This window comes from Melanerpes formicivorus, unplaced genomic scaffold (genome assembly GCF_026170545.1).
Source record: "Melanerpes formicivorus ecotype bairdi unplaced genomic scaffold, bMelFor1.0.p_v2 SCAF_3, whole genome shotgun sequence".
NCBI classification, from domain to species: Eukaryota; Metazoa; Chordata; class Aves; order Piciformes; family Picidae; genus Melanerpes; species Melanerpes formicivorus.
Genome location: NW_027142355.1, coordinates 3,381,252 through 3,403,965, shown reverse-complemented (window position 1 = coordinate 3,403,965; position 22,714 = coordinate 3,381,252). Strand labels below are relative to the sequence as shown.

The 22,714-nt window shown below is 45.5% G+C and overlaps 1 protein-coding gene and 1 long non-coding RNA gene across 4 annotated transcripts in view; both read right to left on the bottom strand.

Annotated features, from left to right (window-relative positions):
• The window catches only part of CPED1 (cadherin like and PC-esterase domain containing 1), a 184,526-nt gene extending 184,147 nt beyond the window's left edge, over positions 1-379 (bottom strand). For all 3 annotated transcript variants that reach the window (XM_068165086.1, XM_068165102.1, XM_068165113.1), the window contains exon 1: positions 14-379. The gene's annotated coding sequence lies outside the window, so the exon portion shown is untranslated. The remainder of the gene's footprint in view (positions 1-13) is intronic.
• Positions 380-4,196: 3,817 nt separating this feature from the next.
• Positions 4,197-10,537, bottom strand: LOC137454217 (uncharacterized). The gene is made up of 3 exons (XR_010990559.1): positions 9,356-10,537; positions 5,566-5,714; positions 4,197-4,545 (listed from the first exon to the last, which is right to left on the bottom strand). It is a non-coding gene; the product is annotated as an uncharacterized lncRNA (long non-coding RNA).
• Between the last annotated feature and the right edge of the window lie 12,177 nt (positions 10,538-22,714).

Sequence of the window (22,714 nt, the reverse complement as noted above, 5' to 3'; positions counted from 1 at the left end):
TAGGTTTACTTACTTGCTGCTTATCCTGTTAGAAGTTTTCCGTTCCCCTCTACTGGGCTGCTGATTAAAACCACTTGGAACAACCCTGGCTCATGATCCCAGCTCATCTCACACACTCAGAAAGCAGGCACACGCACATACACACACCATCTGAAGCCAGTTGGACCACAGATTTCATATAAATAAAGGCTGGACGGCTCAGAGGGTGGAGCTAAAGTAGCTGAGCTCTGAGCAGGCACGAGGTTTGGAGACACGGCCAGAGGTCTGGATGGGGAACGAGAGGTGTCCTCGCTCACACTGCATGCCTCGAAGCCACCATCAGTGCAATTTTTAGAAAACTGCTGCTACAGCAGTCGGTCTAATTGAAACAATATTAGTATCTTGCAGGCAGTAGAAATCTGAGCAGCACCTGCAATATTTTAATACAGATTAACAAAATGTAGAAGGAAGCAGATTTACTTGCACATAAGCATCACGGACAAAGCAGTTGTCAGTAATTTTCCATAGTAGATGTATTATCTCATCACAGTGTATAAATAAAACTTCTTATGTCAAAGCAGGAAAGAAAGGAGGGTGGACAAAAATACTCCAATGAAAGCACTTAATATCTAAGCTACAGAAGGTCTTAGTTACTACTTCCCCCTGCTGACACAGGACAGAGATGAGACAGATGGGAACAGTTGAGGAACTCTGTTATCTTTATAGACCTAAATCTCAGATAATAAAGTTCTTTTAGCTAAAAATGTCTTCATACAAGTTGTCTATTTTATTCTTCATCCTTAGTTATTTTTTAAAGGAAAGATTTTTTTCCCTACACTGCCTCATATATAAGAAATAAACATTGTTATGATAACTTTGGCCCAGTCTACACAATTCAACAGCAGAGCTAGAAGAGGTGATGAAGCAATAAAGTGATAAAGAGTATATATTTGTTTGAAATGTTGGTGTTTATTCAGCTTTCAAATCATCCCCCCCCCCAACCCATCAATTTATAGATATAGAAAATGCCACAGAATGGATTGAAGACCTTGGTCTCCTATACCTCAGCTGTCACATGCACTGCATTTTAGTTTTCTCTCTGGGGCTGTAGTTGTCTTAGACTTCTGGATTACCCTGAGCAGGAAAGGAGTGTAATAATTGCCCGTACCCTCCTGTGATAGATGCTTTTCATGTACACAGAAACTCCTGCTCTCTGGAGACAAGTTCCTCTTTCTTCACCAGCACACCACCCCACAGCCTCAGGCCCTGCTCCAGCCAGATTGTGCTGCAAAGCCTCTGGCAAGACAGCAAATCATGCCAGTGGGTGCTGGAAAACCATGGGTTCACTGCCACTGGCTTTGGGCTGGATCTATGCTCTACAATGTACCCAGGGAGCTGGTGCATTCAAAGGAGGGTGGCAGAGACAGTACAGTTAACCTGGGAGCCACAGTAACCTATCAGCAGAGGAGCAGAGCATAGTAGACTTGCTTTGTTGATTTAAAAGATCGTTCTGTGGTTTTTAGCATCTGCTGGTTTCTGGACCCACAACCACCAGCTGCGTGGGTGGCATCTATAGGATTGCCAACTTCTCCCATATTCTTAGTGAGGGGATTTTAGTCAGAACTTTATGCACCAGTAATAGAAGACTTGATTAGAACTAGTTTACAAATATTTGGATTAGTGGTTGCTTCATGGTGTGGAGATAATTTCCCACTGTTAGAGTCCCACACTAGAACAAAGTAGTCCTTTCTGTCTTTGCCCTCTTCTCCCTCAGTTACCTTCAACACAGCAAGCAACTCTGCTCTTCCTCTAGCTGAACAGCATTTTCTCCTTTCAAGCTCATCCTCACATGTTCTCTAATTCCTCACAGCCAGTTCATCCTTCCTGCAGCCCCAAGATCACCCATGAACCCCAAGTCTTCAGGACAAGGCAGTAACTTTACTGTACAAAGACTGATCCTGAGAAAACAGATGATGGGATATCAGGAAGGGCAAACAGATCACCACCTCCTGTATGCTGCTGGGAGTTAGACTTCTGTTAATTGGCTTTTCCCAGATGTTCCAGGGAATGAGGTGGCTTCTTCCCTACACTTTGTGGTTTCAATAGCATGTAGTGAACATTTATTAAGCAGCAAATACTTCCTTCAATCACAACCAGAGTACAATGAACATGATTCCTGTAATTTTTTCAATCAGATTTACACCAGGTCTCAGGTCTTGTATGCCTACTGATTTATCTGCTCACATTCTGACACTTCAGAAATTAAGCCAAGACTATAACTAATGGGGACTAATTCCCTTAGCATTACCTAGGCAGTTAGATAAAGGATATAAATGGATAAAGAATAAGGCCTCCTGGGTTCCAAACTCATGAGTCTTCAGTGCATAATAATCAAAAAACCACAGAATGCAATCATCTTTTAAGATCAGAAATATTTAGGTAAGTATTTATGCTTGCAGGCATACATATGTATTTCAGTAATCTTAACAGAAAGATGCAATTCTCCTCTTTCTGACATACAAAACAAATCAAGAATTTATGTTCTATTTGGGATTCCCAGACCTGTTCCTTCCCCTAGTTGCTCCCACTGTATGGATTAAGGGCACCCTAGTCTGCTTGCCTCTCACTTAGGGTTGCTTTCCTCAATACTCTCTACAGCAGCCAGATATGAGGCAAGGTCCTGTAGGGATTGCTTCTGCCAAACCAAACCAGCCACATCTGTCAAGAGAGATCTCCAGTGCTTGCAGCCAGAATCTCAGTTCCATCTGTATCATGTGGAATAGACTGTAACTGTTTAAAAATACCCTGCTACAGAAAAGATGAGAGGAAAGCCACAAGATTTGCTGAAGATTATCTGGGACTAGGATTTGAAAGGATTTAGCCAACATGCCATGCAGGCATGTAACATGCATCATTTATCATCTCACTTGGGTTTTAAGCAATCCAGCTCATATTCACATCACTTCCATTTGACACAAATCTCTGCATTTGTTCAGTGGTAAAAGGTAGTGGCCACTGAAGAAGGAAGAGACCTGGACAGGTAATTTGCAGAACCCAACTAAGGCAGAACTATTAGGCACATAAAGTCATTATGAATTTAAGGCCAGCTAAATTGATCCATTTTATGCATGCTTAACTTCACTCAGAAATAACATGCATCATCACAGTATCACAGTATCACCAAGGTTGGAAGAGACCTCGAGGATCATTGAGTCCTACCTGTCACTACAGACCCATGACTAGACCATGGCACCAAGTGCCACATCCAATCCCCTCTTGATCACCTCCAGGGATGGTGATACCACCACCTCCCCAGGCAGCCCATTCCAATGACAAATGACTCTCTCCGTGAAGAACTTTCTCCTCACCTCGAGCTTAAACTTCCCCTGATGCAGCTTGACACTGTGCCCTCTTGTTCTGGTGCTGGTTGCCTGGGAGAAGAGACCAACCCCCACCTGGCTACAACCACCTTTCAGGTAGTTGTAGAGGGCAATGAGGTCACCCCTGAGCCTCATTCTGCAACTCTGAATGAAGTTCAGATACAAGTGCTTGTAAGATCAGGATCTGATATAATAAGAAACATTTTGTACCAATAATTTCACAGTAACGAGGATGCCAAGAAGAAAATACGTTTTAAAACCTATTCACAATTGCCCTTCTCTACAACAAGTTTCAAATTACAAAGCATAGCATCCTAGCAACCATTCCCATAATAAATGAGTTCACATGAAAATCCAGCTCAAATGTATAATTTCTACATGAAGTGATTGTCAAGCCCTTGCAATCACGTCTGTCATCATCACAGCACAATTTGCATTGTTTATGGTCCACTCTTTCATTTCCTTTTTATTTTATAGCGCAGATTTTATGCCAAGGGCCATAATTTCTCACTAACTTCAAATATTAGATAAAAGCTTTATGAACAACAGCCATTAATAGCACTGCAGATATTCAAGCAAAGCATCATTTACAACTACCTGAAGGGAGGTTGTGGCCAGGTGGGGGCTGGTCTCTTCTCCCAGGCAACCAGCACCAGAACAAGAGGACACAGTCTCAAGCTGCACCAGGGGAGGTTTAGGCTGGATGTTGGGACAAACTTCTTCATAAGAAAGTGATTTGCCATTGGAATGTGCTGCCCAGGGAGGTGGTGGAGTCACCATCACTGGAGGTGTTTGGGAAGAGACTGGATGGGGTTGGTGGTGCCATGGTTTAGTTGATTAGATAGTGTTGGATGATAGGTTGGACTTGATGATCTCAAAGGTCTCCTCCAACCTGGTCTGGTCTATTCTATTCTATTCCATTCCATTCTATTCTATTCTATTCTATTCTATTCTATTCTATTCTATTCTATTCTATTCTATTCTATTCTATTCTATTCTATTCTATTCTATTCTATTCTATTCTATTCTATTCTATTCTATTCTATTCTATTCTATCTAGTTAAACAGCCCAGCCACACCCTTCACAATTTTTTACCTTACACTGAATTCAATCCAGAGTGTAGATTAGATTTGCAGCATCTGCAGTCCTGTGTGTGGTCCCATTATAAGCAACGAACAGGAAAGACTGGCACAGAGTAAAGAAAACAGGAGAAACATTTCATCACTGGGCTGCACATCTGAACATTTGATACTACTGAAGTTTAAAATAATTCCAGTATAGTAAAAACCAAACCTTGTTCTCTTTTACCATTCATAGAACACTGAATGATATTGTGATTTTGCTCCACAGAGCACTCAGAAAACAAAGATTCATGTCTTAATCCTGCTTTCACTCAGCTCTCCTATTTTGTCTCACAGTGAAGGCAGGCTAGCAGAGAAGACTGCAAATCTGTGGAAAGCAGTATAGTCAATGTCAATGGGAGAAGAGTTACAGGGGACACTCCCCTTTTGGTTTTACTTCTCATTGCTGTTGAATTTATTTACTATCTAGACTGTGGGTTTTCGTTGATTTGTTTGTGGGGGTTTTAGGTGTTCTTTTTGGTTGTTTGTGTTTTGGGGTTTTGTTGTTTAGTTGGTTTTTTATTTTTTTGAGTTAACTGTTTGAGTTTCTGTCCCAATATACCCCAAATATAGAATTGAAATGTCATAGTCCTGCAGATGCTGTTACAAGGTCTTTTGTCTTCCTTTGTGCAAAATAATTTCAGTGCCATGTTGCCTTTTCACTTTAGGCTTTATTATGTAGCTACTCAAGACTAGTAAAGAGTTGGGGTTTTTCCTTCATGTTCTACACAAGTGTACCCTAAACAATGAAAAGAATGAGAAAAGCCAAGGCAACCAGAAAGTTCATGACAGTCATCCCCAACATCAGCTTTTTTATATAGTTGCCCTCAAGTCCAGAAGCAAGAACTGTTTCAAATAAACCAACTTTCAGAAGCTGAACAAGAAAAATACAATGAGACTCTTCATTCCACAAACACTCATCTTCCAAATCACCCTCTAGAACAGAATATAACAGAATAGAACAGAATAAACCAGGTTGGAAAACACCTTTGAGATCATTGAGTCCAACCTATCACCCAACACCACCTAATCAACTAAACCGTGGCACTAAGCACCCCATCCATATTTTCTTCTATCCTATTACCTTTGGCTGCCTTTCTTCCTCTTCATGACTTTGTCTGAATGGTTGTTTTGCTGAGACTACTCACAGACTATTGGATGATTATCACAGTGTCTCCTGAGTTCAGCGGCTCCCTGATGCTCTTTGGCAGCAGAGAAACAAATGGGAGATTCCTACAAACAAGAAAATATTGTCACCTCTAGAATATGTATATAAAATCAGGTTACTGGTTTCTTAAGTACCTACAGCTGTCTCTGTGTTGTTCTCTAGATGATTTAGTGCGTGCTGCTGCAGGTGGTGTGTCTATCTCAACCGGCTAACAAGCTCTAAAATTTTGGACCAAGGTTTCTAGGTGTCAATCATAGTATCATAGTATCAGTCAAGGTTGGAAGGGACCACAAGGATCATCTAGTTCCAACTGCCCTGCCATGGGCAGGGACATCCCACACTAGATCAGGCTGGCCAGAGCCTCATCCAGCCTGCTCTTAAACACCTCCAGGGATGGGGCCCCAACCACCTCCCTGGACAACCCATGCCAGGGCTTCACCACTCTCATGGGGAAGAACTTCCTCCTCACCTCCAGCTTCATTCCATTCCCCCTAGTCCTATCACTACCTGACATCCTGAGAAGTCCCTCCCCAGCCTTCTTGTAGGCCCCCTTCAGATACTGGAAGGCCACAATTTGGTCACCTTGGAGCCTTCTCTTCTCCAGACTGAACAGCCCCAACTCCTTCAGGCTGTCCTCACAGGAGAGGTGCTCCAGCCCTCTGATCATCCTTGTGGCCCTTCTCTGGACACCTTCCAGCATGTCCATATCCCTCTTGTAATAGGGGTCCAGAACTGGATGCAGTACTCCAAGTGGGGTCTCACCAGAGCTGAGTAGAGGGGGGGAATCACCTCCCTTGACCTGCTAGCCACACTTCTCCTGGATTTGTGCCTGGGATTGCCTCGACCCAGATGCAGGACCCTGCACTTGCTCTTGTTGAACCTCATGAGGTTGGCTTGTGCCCACCTCTCCAGCCTGTCAAGGTCCCTCTGGATGGCCTCCCTTCCCTCCAGCATGTCTGCTGCACCACACAGCTTGGTGTCATCAGCAAACTTGCTGAGGGTGCACTCAACGCCACTGTCCATGTCACTTACAAAGATGTTGAACAAGCCTGGTCCCAGGACTGATCCCTGAGGGACTCTGCTTGTCACTGGCCTCCACTGGGACATGGACCCATTGACAGCCACTCTTTGGGTGCGGCCATCAAGCCAGTTCTTTATCCATCTAGTGGTCCACCCATCAAACCCATGTGTCACCAGTTTGGAGACCAGGATGTGGTGCGGGACAGTGTCAAAGGCTTTGCTCAGGTCCAGGTAAATGACATCAGTTGCTCGCAATCATTTCAGACATTTTGACCATTAAATTTTGGTTAGTCCTCGCACAGTAAATATCCATGCAAACATGCAACCTAAACCACATCATGGTCCCGACTGACTTCCGCTGTGACAATCATACATGTGGGTGTTCCAGGCACAGCAGAACAAGACCTTGTTTTTTTCCTCTATCAAAAGGATTTGTACTGATAGGTATTTGTTTAACAGAGCAACTCTCTTATCCAGAAGAATTTTGAGACAACCACATGACACAGAAATGTAGACTAAATGGTCACTTGTGCCTCTCAAACCACCCATGTGTTTAACCAGCCCCATCAAGACCAGCCATTATCATATATAGAATAGAATAGAATAGAATAGAATAGAATAGGAGAAAATAATTAACCAGGTTGGAAAAGACCTTTGAGATCATGGAATCCAACCTATCACCCAACACCTCATGACTACTAAACCATGGCACTAAGTGCCTCATCCAGGCTCTTCCTAAACACCTCCAGTGATGGTGACTCCACCACCTCCCTGGCCAGCACATTCCAATGGCCAATCACTCTTTCTGTGAAGAACTTCTTCCTAACATCCAGCCTAAACCTCCCCTGGCACAGCTTGAGACTGTGTCCTCTTGTTCTGGTACTGGTTGCCTGGGAGAAGAGACCAACCGCCACGTGTCTGCAACTTCCTTGCAGGTAGTTGGAGACAGCAATAGGGTCTCCCCTGAGCCTCCTCTTCTCCAGGCTAAGCAACCCCAGCTCCCTCATACTCTCCTCATAGGGCTTGTGTTCCAAGCCCCTCCCCAGCTCTATTGCCCTTCTCTGGACTCGTTCCAGCAAGTCAACGTCTTTCCTAAACTGAGGGGCCCAGAACTGGACACAGGACTCAAGGTGTGGCCTAACTAGTGCTGAGTACAGAGGCACAATGACTTCCCTGCTCCTGCTGGCCACACTGTTCCTGATCCAGGCCAGGATGTCATTGGCCTTCTTGCCACCTAGGCACACAGCTGGCTCATGTTCAGCCTACTATGGACCAGTACCCCCATATACTAAAGTATCAATCCAGTTTAGTGTGTTGTTATGGTGCTGCCAGAATATACCAGCACAGAAATGTGTCACCGCAGGACACTTCACATATCTTGCATGTGTGTGAGAAATCATTTTTCTAGCAAATAGAGTATGTGGAGATGCTAGGCACGCTATTTTGTGGTGCTTATGGACAAGCAGAAACAGTATAACAGTATGTTACTGAATTTATCGATCTGAGTAACTACAAAGCTTCTCCCATGAGACCAGCTGCCACAGCCTGATTGCCACTGAACAAGATAACAGCAACCACTGCATCACAGAAATTACTTTAGAAATCCCCTTAAGTACATTATATCTTTTAAGCATTGACTTTTGACAACCTACTCCACACTGTATTCTAAAAGTAAAGCTGAAAATTGGGTTCAGCCATTTTTGCACCTAACATAAACAAGCTGGCTGGAATAAATACAGTCAAGGAGGCCACACAGAAAGTCTCCACTGCAGGTGGCATGAGGTCTGATGAGTTCTTCATGTTCTGCCCTGCATGGAGTCACTGCTACACTACCTCACAGCTCTGCTCTGCGGGACTGCACAGCTCGTTCAAAACATGCCTGACAGCTATTGCAGTGGGCTGGGAGGAAGTGGCTTGAAAGTTGAAACTGAGGGAGGGACATCATGCTGAACTGCACTGATATGGCTGGGAGGAAGCTGAACATTATACCATGCCACTGGGTGATCTTAATCATTTTGATTAAATGAGTCACATGTAAAGCTAGCATTCCAGGCCAGGCTCTGCTAAAAAAAAAACCAAAACCAAAAACCAAACAACAAAACTAAACCACCACCACCACCCAAAACCAACAAAGTTTAAGAATGATATTTTTAAGGTCCAAGAGATCTAAAAGGGTTTGCTGTCATTTTCTACACTTCACACCTAATTTGAATTGCCCAGAGGAGCTAACAAGTGAACAAGAAGCATTTTGGTTTGTTGTCTGATTACTGGGTTGCTCGGGATTGTCTCTTCTGTGGATTGGTTTGTTATATTTTTTAATCACGGAGGCATGCTCTGTGAATTGAGGGAGATGCAGGTGCTCTTAAGATTTGATTTTGCAAAAGTTAAAACATAACCAAAATACAGGAGGAAGCAGCTGAATAAGCTCTTACTAAATCATTAAAATCAATCACTATTTTCATATAACTATCTTTTGATGCACTTTTAAAGCTGAGGCATATTGAAGAGATCATTTGTTTTGGGAAAAGAATGTAAAACCAGGTAATGCCAACAAAGAGAACGAATAAAATGTATTTAAGGCTGATAGCTAGTTTGCTTGTTTTAAAAGAGACTTCAAGACTTTAACAGAGACTTTTGGGTTGACTTAAAATCATGCCATCATTATCCAAATGCTCTCCACAACTACCTGAAAGGAGGTTGTAGCCAGGTGGGGGCTGGTCTCTTCTCCTAGGCAACCAGCACCAGAACAAGAGGACACAGTCTCAAGCTGCACCAGGGGAGGTTTAAGCTGGATGTTAAGAAGAAATTCTTCATAGAGAGAGTGATTGGCCATTGGAATGGGCTTCCTGGGGAGGTGGTGGAGTTGCCATCACTAGAGGTGTTTAGAAGAAGACTGGATGGGGTGCTTGGTGCCATGGTTTAGTTGATTAGATGGTGTTGGATGATGGGTTGGACTCGATGATCTCAAAGGTCTCTTCCAACCTGGTCTGGTCTATTCTATTCTATTCGATTCTATTCTATTCTATTCTATTCTATTTCTATTTCTATTTCTATTCTATTTCTATTTCTATTCTATTTCTATTTCTATTTCTATTTCTATTTCTATTTCTATTTCTATTTCTATTTCTATTTCTAATTTCTATTTCTATTTCTATTTCTATTTCTATTTCTATTTCTATTTCTATTTCTATTCTATTCTAATACCAAGTTTTATAATGTACTGATACAATTATGCACAATATATTTAGATGACTTCTTTCATGAGTTTGAATATTACTGCTCAAGATCTAAAGTACAGGGAAAAAGGAAAGCTTAGAATCTCTTCCATTGAAAGGCTTAACAGCCTCCATAGACATTCCCAGTACATTCCTTTCATCCTCTTAACAGAAGTCTTTGAGTAAATAGCTGCAGGTGAGTGTTTGAAAAGCACTTTCAAAGCAAAAAGTACTTCATAGTTGGTAGATCTTGAACATTAATGAAGATACTAATCAAAACACCTTAAAGTTAGGTGTTTTCCTCTTTTTTTGGCTTTGTTTTTGTGGGGTTGTGTTTGGGTTTGGTAGTTTTTTGTTGTTTTTTTGGTTGGTTGGTTTTGGTTTGGTTTGTTTTTTGAGAACCATCTTTCAATTTCCTGCCTTGGGCTTAAACTTCACTGAGAAGTTTTCCCAGTGCATAATTTCAATGGTATTTTTCTTACAAGAGCAACTGATATTATGGAAGAGGCAGGCAGAATCATTCTTATCTAAGTGGCTCTCTCAAAGGTCATCATTATTTCTGAAATCAGAATTTCTGTGTGGGTTACTGGCACATGTTGCCCAGGGAGGTGGTAGAAGCCCCATCCCTGGAGATTTTTAAGGCCAGGCTGGATGTGTCTCTGAGCAACCTGATCTAGTGTGAGGTGTCCCTGCCCATGGCAGGGGGTTTGGAACTAGATGATCCTTGAGGTCCCTTCCAACCCTAACAATCCTATGATTTGCAGTAATACTCCTCTAGCACTTTCAAATCCATACCTTGCTTTTATACCTGTATGATGTTCTGTGAAGACAAACATCAGCTTTACCCTCCAGATAAATCCTGTATTTAGGAACTGTTTGAGCATGCAAAGGTTGCCAACAAGTTGTGTGATTACTTGCAGACTTGGATTTGGATGCATCAAGTCTCATATTTTAGAAAAAACCACAATTACTTCCCACATCAATTCATTATGGATTTAAAATCTTTACCATAAACATGACTTTAACTGTTTGCTAACTGTATTGAAAAAAAATAAATCCTAAGTGTATTGAAAGATCCCCAAGTATATTACAAATAGAGTGGAGAAAGCCTTGCCTTGCCTGTACAAAAAAATCTATGCAATGCAGTAGAAAGTGATCATAGAATCACAGAACTGTTAAGGTTGGAAAGGACCTCAAGGATCATCCAATTCCAACCCCCCTGCCATGGGCAGGGACACTTCACACTACCTCAGGTTGCTCAGAGCCACATCCAGCCTGGCCTTTAAAACCTCCAGGGATGAGGCTTCCACCACCTCCCTGGGCAACCTGTTCCAGTGTCTTACCACTCTCATGGTGAAGAACTTCTTCCTAACATCTGGTCTGAATCTATCCACTTCTAGTTTTATTCCATTCCCCCTAGTCCTATCACTCCCTGATACCCTAAAAAGTCCCTCCCCAGCTTTCTTGTAGCCCCCTTCAGATACTGGAAGGCCACAATGAGGTCTCCTCAGAGCCTTCTCTTCTCCAGACTGAATAGCCCCAACTCCCTCAGTCTGTCCTCACAGGAGAGGTGCTCCAGCCCTCTGATCATCCTTGTGGCCCTTCTCTGGACACCTTCCAGCACATCCAGATTCTTCCTGTAATAGGGGCTCCAGAGCTGGTCAAAATACTCGAGGTGGGGTCTCCCCAGAGTGGAGTAGAGGGAGAGAATCACCTCTCTTGACCTGCTGGCTATGCTTTTCTTGATGCAATCCAGGCTGGGATTGGCTTTCTGGGCTGCAACTGCACACTGCTGGCTCACGTTGAGCTTCTCATCCACCAGGATCTCCAAGTCTTTTTCTTCAGGGCTGCTCTTAAGTCAGTCACTGCCCAGCCTATATTGTTATATCCTGAAGTGTGGCATGTTTCTTTTAGTTACATCATTATCAGAGCATTCTAGGCAATCCTGGGAAGAATAACAAAACGGCAGGAAGTGCATTCATACAGCGTGGCCTAACTTTAATCATTCACGTATACTCCTAAGACAGCATAAAAAGTCAGATCTTTAGCCTTCATGCAATTCTTCTAGGAGATTTTCAGTTTAAGTGAAATTGAACCCTTTGCTGTCAAGGTGAAGGGTCCTCCTTCCATCACCTATCACATCCTGACCAAGAGAGTTGCACAGTCCAGAGATTCCAGCAGGATGAGGCGGGAGAGAAAAAGACTTGCCACGCAAAGCCAGCTCACAGTGGAAAGTAGCTCCCTGGTGAGGGGGAACAGAAAAGGAAAACAAAACTCAGAATTTCTAAGCTTTACTGTGCATGGTTGAAGAATATTTTTGAAGTTGAGTAGAGGTGACAAGAACACAAATTATTCTGTGCTTTTCAGAAACAACTTACCAGGATTTTCAGAGAAGAAGGTATAAATTTATCTCCTCTTTCATTTCTAGACCTAGAGAAGTAAAACTTGCAGCCAAGGAAAAATGTTACTTCTTCACAATGCAAACAGACAACAGTTTACAAGGCACAGCCCACTTGTAGTACTATTACAGGGAGCTGGGATTGTTTAGCCTGGAGAAGAGGAGGCTCAGGGGTGACCTCATTGCTCTCTACAACTACCTGAAGGGAAGTTGTAGACAGGCAGAGGTTGGTCTCTTCTCCCAGGCAACCAGCTCCAGAACAAGAGGACACAGTTTCAAGCTGTGCCAGGGGAAGTTTAGGCTCAAGGTGAGGAGAAAGTTCTTCACCGAGAGAGTCATTCGTCATTGGAATGTGCTGCCCAGGGAGGTGACGGAGTCACCATCCCTGGAGGTGTTCAAGAGGGAGATTGAACGTGGCACTTGGTGCCATGGTCTAGTCATGAGGTCTGTGGTGACAGGTTGGACTCGATGATCCTCGAGGTCTCTCCCAACCTCAGTGATACTGTGATATTGCTTCTCAGTTTGTGTTACTACAAGTAATTCCTCACCCTAAACATTCATTCAAATGCTGGAGCACTCAGGTGACACTAAAAGCAGCTCTACTACATAATGCTGAAGGGTCACCTAAATAAATGTCTTGCATCAAAGAGCATTCGGTGGTTTATGCCAGAGGACTGTAGGATTGTCACAGGCATCCAGGAGCCACTTTCCTTCTTACAAACTCTTAACTTCTAGCTATCAATTGTCACGGAATTTTTTGATCCAGATGAGTTACTTCTGCGTTTCAAGCCTCCATGGGCTTTGCTTCCATTAATGTCTCTCACTTTTTATACCCCTGCAAGCTATCTGGCCAATTTTACAATTAAGGCATGCCATGTGTGAAAAAACATTGTTTTTATTTGACTTGCTACCTCCCTATTACTTACTCTTTCAAAAGGCACACCCTCTCCACAGCATTCCTGAATTTACAGGTCCCGTTGCATCCTAATGCAACCATCTTCTATCCAGGCAGAAGACTCCCAGACAATTTAGTTGCTTCTCAGATGTGTTGTCATCAGACAGCTTTGACTACTTTGATCCTTTTCACAGAATCACAAAATCATCAAGGTTGGAAGAGACCTCAAAGATCATCAAGTCCAACCTGTCACCCAAAACCTCATGACTACTAAACCATGGCATCAAGTGCCATGTCCAATCCCCTCTTGAACACCCGCAGGGATGGTGACTCCACCACCTCCCTGGGCAGCACATTCCAATGGCTAACAACTCTCTCTGTGAAGAACTTTCTCCTCACCTCCAGCCTAAACTTCCCCTGGCACAGCTTGAGACTGTGCCCCCTTGTTCTGGTGCTGATTGCCTGGAAGAGATCAACTCCTTCCCGGCTACAACCTCCCTTCAGGTAGTGGTAGACAGCAGTAAGGTCTCCCCTGAGCCTCCTCTTCTCCAGGCTAAACAACCCCAGCTCCCTCAGCCTCTCCTCACAGGGCTTGTGCTCAAGGCCTCTCCCCAGCCTTGTTGCCCTTCTCTGGACATGCTCAAGAGTCTCAATGCCCTTCTTAAACTGAGGGGCCCAGAACTGGACACAGGACTCAAGGTGTGGCCTAACCAGTGCTGAGTACAGCGGTAGAATGACCTCCCTGCTCCTGCTGGCCACACTCTTCTTGATGCATGCCAGGATGCCATTGGCCTTCTTGGCCACCTGGGCACACTCCTGGCTCATGTTCAGCCAGCTGTCAATCAGCACCCCCAGGTCCCTTTCTGTTTTGCAGCTCTCCAGCCACTCTGACCCCAGCCTGTAGTCTTTCCTAGTTTTGCTACATTTCTGCAGAGGGCTGGATTAGAATGTTATACTGCTTTAAGACCCAAACATACATCAATGTATACAATGTAGAACTGTTTTCTGGTTTATCCTTTTATCCCCTACTGAGTCATTCTTAGCAGTTGTCTGACCTGCTGCTAGGTTACTGAGAGAGTGATTGCCCATTGGAATGGGCTGCCTGGGTAGGTGGTGGAGTCACCATCATTGGAGATGTTCAGGAGGAGACTTGATGGGGTGCTTGGTGCCATGGTCTAGTTGTTTAGGTGGGTTGGATTGGTTGATGGGTTGGACGCGATGATCTTGAAGGTCTCTTCCAACCTGGTTTATTCTACGTATTCTATTCTATGTATTCTAAGTAAATAGATGGTGCTCCTACAGAATTACCTAGGTTACTCCAAAATCACATTCCCACACAGCAATAGCTAATTTGGAGGCCCCAGCTGCAGGGAAAGTGAAAACTAAGTATTATTTATGCATTATTTTATATTTAATTATTTTAGCTAATGTTGAATTATATCTTACATTTCAACAGATTCTCAATATCATAAGATTGTTCTGCTACTTTTAACACTTTCTATTTTCCTTATTTCTGAGAACCAAAACTAAGTGCATACAGTATTTACTCCTCTTTAACTGACCTTTCCATGTTTGTGGAGTGGAAGAGTCCTACTGGAATCCTTTAGCAGCCTCTATTAGTTGGGAATATTGGGAATTTATTCCTTTACTCTTAGTTTCATAGTTTCATTCAGGGTTGGAAGGGACCACAAGGATCATCTAGTTCCAACCACCCTGCCACGGGCAGGGACATCCCACACTAGATCAGGCTGGCCAGAGCCTCATCCAGCCTGGTCTTAAACACCCCCAGGGACAGGGCCTCGACCACCTCCCTGGACAACACATTCCAGGGTTTCACCACTCTCATGGTGAAGAACCTCCTCCTCACATCTAGCCTGAATCTCCCCACCTCCAGCTTCATTCCATTCCCCCTAGTCCTATCACTACCTGTTCAGGTAGGTGGCTGCAGTGAGTGCTGGAGCCTGGCACTCGATATGGAGGCTGGAGGGAGCAGCTCCTGTTTCAGGTGTGAGCAGGTCAGTGATCTGATGAGCATGGTGGTCAAACTAAAATAAGAGGTGGAAAGGCTAAGAGCTAGAAGAGATGGAGAGCAGAGAGCAGAAATTTACTCTTTGTTATTCTATTTTGCAAATAGCCTTGTAACATTAAGGGACTGCCACTCTTCAGCCAGGACATGACTGTTTCTTTAAAAGAAACTTTGATGAGGCACTCTGTAGTACATCGACCTAGCAGCCCTCTTGGTCTACTCAGTGAAGCCTTCCAATAACTCTAATGACCATGAGGCAAGGACTCTGACAAGATTTAACTGCTCATACATATACTAGTTCTAGGGAAGGGTTATGGTGTAAATCATCTTGAGTGCCACTATGCAGCAAGTGCAGGGAAACCAGGCCCAACTCAGCATGGGCTCGTGAAAGGCAGGTCCTGCTTGACAAACCTTCTCTCATTCCATGACAAGGTGACATGCTTAGCGAATGAGGGCAAGGCTGTGGATATTGTTTCCCTGGGCTTTGTAAGGCATTTGACACTGTCTCCCACAGCATCCTTCTGGAGGATGTCCAGAGAAGGGCAATGAAGGGTTTGGAGAACAAGTCTTACGAAGGGCAGATGAAGGAACTGGGATTGTTCCATCTGGAGGAGACTGAAGGGAAACTTTATAGCTCTCTACAGATACCTGAAAGGAGGCTGTAGTGAGGTGGGTGCTGGTCTCTTCTCCCTATTAGCAAGTGATAGAATGATAGGAAATGGCCTCAGGTTGCACCAAGGAGGTTTAGACTGGATATTAGGAAAAATTTATTTACTGGGAGCAGTCAGGCATTGGAATAGGCTGCCCAGGGAGGCAGTGGAGTCACTATCCCTGGAGGTGTTCAAAGAATGAGTTGAGGTGGCACTTTGGGAGGTGGACTAATTGTCATGCTAGTACTATCACAGTATCACAGTATCACTTAGGTTGGAAAGGACCTCGAGGATCATCGAGTCCAACCTGACACCGCAGACCCCATGACTAGACCATGGCACCAAGTGCCACGTCCAATCTCCCCTTGAACGCCTCCAGGGTCGATGACTCAACCACCTCCCTGGGCAACCCGTTCCAATGCCGAATGACTCGCTCGGTGAAGAACTTCCTCCTCACCTCGAGTCTGAACCTCCCCTGGCGCAGCTTGAGACTGTGTCCCCTTGTTCTGGTGCTGGTTGCCTGGGAGAAGAGGCCAACTCCCTCCTGGCTACAACCACCCTTCAGGTAGTTGTAGAGGGCAATAAGGTCACCCCTGAGCCTCCTCTTCTCCAGGCTAAACAATCCCAGCTCCCTCAGCCTCTCCTCATAGGGCTTGTGTTCAAGGCCTCTCACCAGCCTTGTTGCCCTTCTCTGGACACGCTCAAGTGTCTCAATGTCCTTCTTAAACTGAGGAGCCCAGAACTGGACACAGTACTCAAGGTGCGGCCTAACCAGAGCAGAGTACAGGGGCACTATGACCTCCGTGCTCCTGCTGGCCACACTATTCCTAATGCAGGCCAGAATGCTATTGGCCCTCCTGGCCACCTGAGCACACTGCTGGCTCATATTCAGGTGGCTGTCGATCAGCACACCCAGGTCCCTCTCTGTCTGGGAGCTCTCCAGCCACTCCGACCCCAGCCTATACCTCTGCATGGGATTGCTGTAGCCAAAGTGCAGCACTCGGCACTTGGACTTGTTGAAAGCCATCCCATTGGACTCTGCCCATCTTTCCAGTCGGTTGAGGTCCCTCTGCAGAGCCTTTCTACCCTCTAATTGACTAACATCTGCCCCTAACTTTGTGTCATCTGCAAACTTGCTGATGACTGACTCTACCCCTTCATCCAGATCATCAACGAATATGTTGAAGAGGACAGGGCCCAGCACTGATCCCTGGGGGACACCACTGGTGACTGGCCTCCAGCTGGATGCGGCACCGTTCACGACCACTCTCTGGGCCCGGCCCTCCAGCCAGTTCCTAACCCAGCACAGAGTGTAGTGGTCCAATCCACAGGCTGACAGCTTAGTCAGCAGTTTGCTGTGGGGGACGGTGTCAAAGGCCTTGCTGAAGTCTAGGTAGACCACATCCACAGGCCTCCCCACATCCACCAGGCGGGTCACCTGATCATAGAAAGAGATCAGGTTGGAGAGGCAGGATCTGCCCTTCCTGAATCCATGTTGGCTGGACCTGAGCCCTTGGCCATCCTTCAGGTGCGCAGTTATTGCTGCCAGGATAATCTGCTCCATCACTTTCCCTGGCACTGAGGTCAGGCTGACCGGCCTGTAGTTTCCAGGTTCCTCCATCCGACCCTTCTTGTGGATGGGGACCACGTTGGCCAGTTTCCAGTCATCTGGGACCTCACCAGTGAGCCAGGACTGGAGGAAAATGATGGAGAGTGGCCTAGCTAGCACATCCGCCAGCTCTCTCAGCACCCTAGGATGGATCCCATCTGGTCCCATGGACTTGTGGATATCCAAGTGGCTCAGCAGGTCCCGAACTAACTCCTCATGGATTTCCAGGGTATTACTCTGCTCCCCAACCCCAACGCCCAGCTCCGGAGACCACTCGTCCTGAACTCCTGCCTTGCTGTTAAACATTGAGGCAAAGAAGGTGTTCAGGACCTCAGCTTTATCCTCATCCTCAGTAACTGTGTTCCCCTCCAGGTCCACTAGGGAGTTCAGGTTCTTCCTGCCCTTCTTCTTATTGTTAATATATTTATAAAAATGCTTTTTATTATCTTTGACTGAGGTGGCCAGCTTCAGTTCCAGCTGGGCCTTAGCCTCCCTAATTTTATTCCTACATAATCTAACAGCTTCCTTGAACATACCTCGAGAAGCCTTCCCCTCCTTCCAAAGGTGATACAGCCTCCTCTTCCCCCTTAAATCCTCCAGGAGCTGCTTGCTCATCCAGACTGGTCGCCTTCCCCGCCGGCTTGCCTTCCGGCACATGGGAACCGCCAATTCCTGTGCCTTCAAGAGCTCCTGTTTGAAGTAGGTCCAACCCTCCTGAACCCCTTGGTTCATGAGGGCTGGTACCCAGGGGACTTTGCAGACAAGTTTTTTAAATAGGCTGAAGTTCGCCCTTCGGAAGTCCAAGGTGGAGGTTCTGTTGGTGCTCCTCCCAATCTCCCTGCATATTGAAAACTTCACTATCTCGTGGTCACTGCACCCTAGGCAGCCTCCCACGATCACATCTCCCACCAGCCCTTCCCTATTGCAGAACAGCAGGTCAAGCAGAGCCTGTCCCCTGGTAGGCTCGCTTAACAGCTGTGTCAGGAAGCAGTCCTCCATTCGCTCCAGGAATCTTCTGGACTGCCTCCTCCCTGCTGAATTAAGTTCCCAGCAGATATCTGGGAGGTTGAAGTCACCAACAAGGACAAGATCAGATGATCTTGAGACAGCCTCCAGTTGCTTGTAGAACAACTCATCAGCCGCCTCATCCTGGTTGGGTGGTCTGTAACAGATTCCAATCAGGATGTCAGACTTGTTAGGTTGTCCTCTGATTTTGACCCACAGGCTCTCAACTACCTCATCTTCCACCACAAGTTGTGTGGCAGAGATTGACTCTCTAATATACAGAGCCACCCCTCCTCCTCTTCTCCCTCGCCTGTCCCTCCTAAAGAGCCTGTAACCCCCCATTGTAGCACTCCAATCGTGGGTGCTGTCCCACCAAGTTTCTGAGATAGCGACTACATCATAGTCGCCCTGATGGATTAGGACCTCCAACTCCTCTTGCTTGTTGCCCAGGCTGCGTGCATTGGTGTACATGCATCGCAGCTGGGTTCCTTCCTGACTTCTCAACTGACCCTACCTTGCGCCCTACTCTTACCTCTGCAGAGGGACCGATTGCCTCACCCACCCCCTTCAGACCTAGTTTAAAGCCCTCCTAATGAGCCCTGCCAACTCCAGTGCCAGGACTCTTTTACCCCTTCTAGATAGATGCACCCCATCAGGACCCAGCAGGTCAGGTGCAGTGAAAGTTGCCCCGTGGTCATAGAACCCAAAGTTCTGCCGCTGGCACCATCCCCTGAGCCAATTGTTGATGGTGTGGGTTCTCCCATTCCTCTCAGTGTACACCCCTGACACTGAAGGAATTGAGGAGAACACCACTTGAGCTCCTGCCCCATCAATCAATTGTCCAAGGGCCCTGAATTCCTTCTTAATTGTCCTAGTGCCCTTCCTGTCAATCTCATCACTCCCAGCCTGTATTACCATCAGAGGGTAATAGTCAGTGGGGTGGATTAATTCAGGGAATCTCTTCGCAATGTCCCTAACCCCTGCCCCTGGTAGGGAGCAGACCTCCCTGTGGGATGGGTCGGGACGACATATGGGTCCCTCAGTACCCCCCAGGAGAGAGTCCCCAACAACTATAACCCTTCTCCCTTTCTTTGTAGAGCTGGTCGTTATAGCCGGTGGGGACCGCTTGGGCTTAGGCTTCCCCCCAGAGCTGGCCGTTACTAGTTTAACAGTTGGACTCAAATATCTTAGAGGTATTTTCCAACCTGAAACAATTCTGTGATTCTATTCTTCATCAGTTTCTGCCAAAGTGGAAAGAATTAAAAAGCTTGGAAGTCCAACTGGAAGCTTTTTTTCAAATGGCATTTTCAAAATTGCTTTCTATTTCTTTAGAAATTTTAAAATGCATAATAATTGCTCAGATATTCCATTTGCAAATTCTTCTAGAACACCAGCTTGATACAGACCCATTTCTATAGGTGCCTTACTGTGAAAGTAAGGCTGGGGAGGGACTTCTCAGGATCTCAGGTAGTGATAGGACTAGTGGGAATGGAATGAAGCTGGAGGTGGGGAGATTCAGGCTGGATGTCAGGAGGAAGCTCTTCACCATGAGAGTGGTGAAGGCCTGGCATGGGTTGTCCAGGGAGGTGATTGAGGTCCCTGGAAGTGTTTAGATCAGGCTGGCCAGAGCCTCATCCAGCCTGGTCTTAGTGTGGGGTGTCCCTGCCTATGGCAGGGGGATTGGAACTAGATGATCCTTGTGGTCCCTTCCAACCCTGACTGACACTATGATACCATGATAGAAAGCAATCAAGCAGCCTACAGAAAGCACCCTGAGATTCAAATTTGTCTAACCTTGCAGAGTAAAGAAGATTTAGCTTGCCTTGTAAATTTCCAATGCTTTTTGCACCATCATCACCTGCTAACTCTAAAGCATCACTCACAGCCTTCCTGTTTTGAACAAAACAAAAATTACTGAACCACAGAATGCAATGGATTGGAATGGATATTTGAAGGTTATCTAGTCCAACCCCTGCTGCAGTAAGCAGGGGCATCTCCAAGAACAGGTTGCTCAGAGCCCCATCCCTTGAATGCCTCCAGGGATGAGGCCACCACTTCCTCAGGAAACCTGCTCCAGTGCTCCACCACCCTAAAGAACTTCTAATGTCCAACCTAAATCTACCCTGTTAAGGGTTCCCTAGAGACTCAGACATTCCATTCAAGGGGTGTCTAGATTACCTGTTATTTAACTTCAGCTCATGGCACCAGTTTCCAACAGAACAAATAGTTTGCTATCTCTGTTGACTCAACAGCCTCACTTGAAACCAGAAATTCTAGTTCTCAAGTGTTTTTTCAGAGATTTCTAAATGCAGTGGTGGTTCAGTTTCTAGTTTTAATGGAACCTTAATTACACTGTTCCTTTGCTGTTTAGAAGTTGGTGAAAATATCTACTTTTACCTAGTTTATGGATTTAAAATACCTCCTTTTTTAAATGTGTGAGTCAATGTTGTGGCACAAGCTTGGTTTCATTTTGGTTTAGGTAAAGCCTGTATTTTCTCCACATATGCCTATTACTAATGAGTCTCTTTAGTTCCCTGACACTGTATTTGTGGTCATGCAGTGTAACACTACTTCTCTCTCTCCTCCCCCTAGATTTGGAAAGCTATCACAGTATCACTAAGGTTGGAAGAGACTTCAAAGTTCATTTGAGTCCAACCTGTCACCACAGACCTCCTGACTAAACCATGGCACCAAGTGCCACATCCAAACCCCTCTTGAACACCTCCAGGGATGGTGACTCCACCACCTCCCTGGGCAGCCCATTCCAATGATGAATGACTCTCTCTGTGAAGAACTTTCTTCTCACCTCGAGCCTAAACTTCCCCTGGTGCAGCTTGAGACAGTGTCCTCTTGTTCTGGTGCTGGTTGCCTGGAAGAGACCAACCCCTCCTGGCTACAACCTCCCTTCAGGTAGTGGCAGACAGCAGTAAGGTCACCCCTGAGCCTCCTCTTCTCCAGGCTAAACAACCCCAGCTCCCTCAGCCTCTCCTCATAGGGCTTGTGCTCAAGGCCTCTCCCCAGCCTTGTTGCCCTTCTCTGGACACATTCAAGAGTCTCAATGTCCTTCTTAAACTGAGGGGCCCAGAACTGGACACAGGACTCAAGGTGCAGCCTAACCAATACAGAGTACAGGGGCACAATGACTTCCCTGCTCCTGCTGGCCACACTCTTCTTGATGCATGCCAGGATGCCATTGGCCTTCTTGGCCACCTGGGCACACTGCTGGCTCATGTTTAGGTGGCTGTCAATCAGCACCCCCAGGTCCCTCTCTGTTTGGCAGCTCTCCAGCCACTAGCTCTGCATGGGGTTGCCGTGGCCAAAGTGCAGCACCCAGCACTTGGACTTGTTGAATGCCATCCCATTGGACTCTGCCCATCTGTCCAGCCAGTTGAGGTCCCTCTGCAGAGCCCTTCTACCCTCTAACTGACCAACATCTGCTCCATCTGCAATCATCGTCATCATCTTCCAGCCCAAAGCCCCACCCAGCAGTAAAGCAAAATCTTTATGCCAGAGGGACAATCTTTTTTTTCACTAGTGAAAGGAAGGAGAAAGAAGAGTAATAATCTTGGCTCTGCACAGTGCAGCATGAAAGAGCCACACAAAAACAACAAAAGGAAACGGTCAGTACAAGGAAATGTAAATACTGTTCAAAATGAGCAAGTCACTAAAAAAACAAGTTATGGTCAAGGATGTAATTTAAAGGTCAGTTTTCTGATCCTGTATTACAGCATGTATGATTAACAGATCCAACTATTTGTGGGTCTGTATTTGGGCTTCCTAACATGATCCTCCCTGGTACTCTAGAGATTCTACAGCAGGAGGTAAAATTCTTCCCTTTCCTCTCTTCTGAACTGTATGTGACTCCTACCTGAAATGTGGCAGCTGCAAGACACTTACTGTGGTTTTCTTCTGCCCTTCCTATTTCCATCCGTGTGGCAATCCTGCCTGTGGATATCTCTTGACACAGGAGGGATTCAGTAAGCAGGTGCCACTTAACATCTGGAGACAGAGATAGCAAGGCAAATGGTATTTCAGCATTTTCCTGTATAATGTATTAGTTATCCATTCACCAGAGAAATGTCCTTCTCTACAGAGATCCTTCACATGGATCATGCAAACTTCACAGAATCACCAAGGTTGGAAGAGACCTCAAAGATCATCAAGTCCAACCCATCACCACAGACTTCATGACTAAACTATACTAAACTTAACTATACTTACACTAAACTTAACTATAGTCTTCTGCT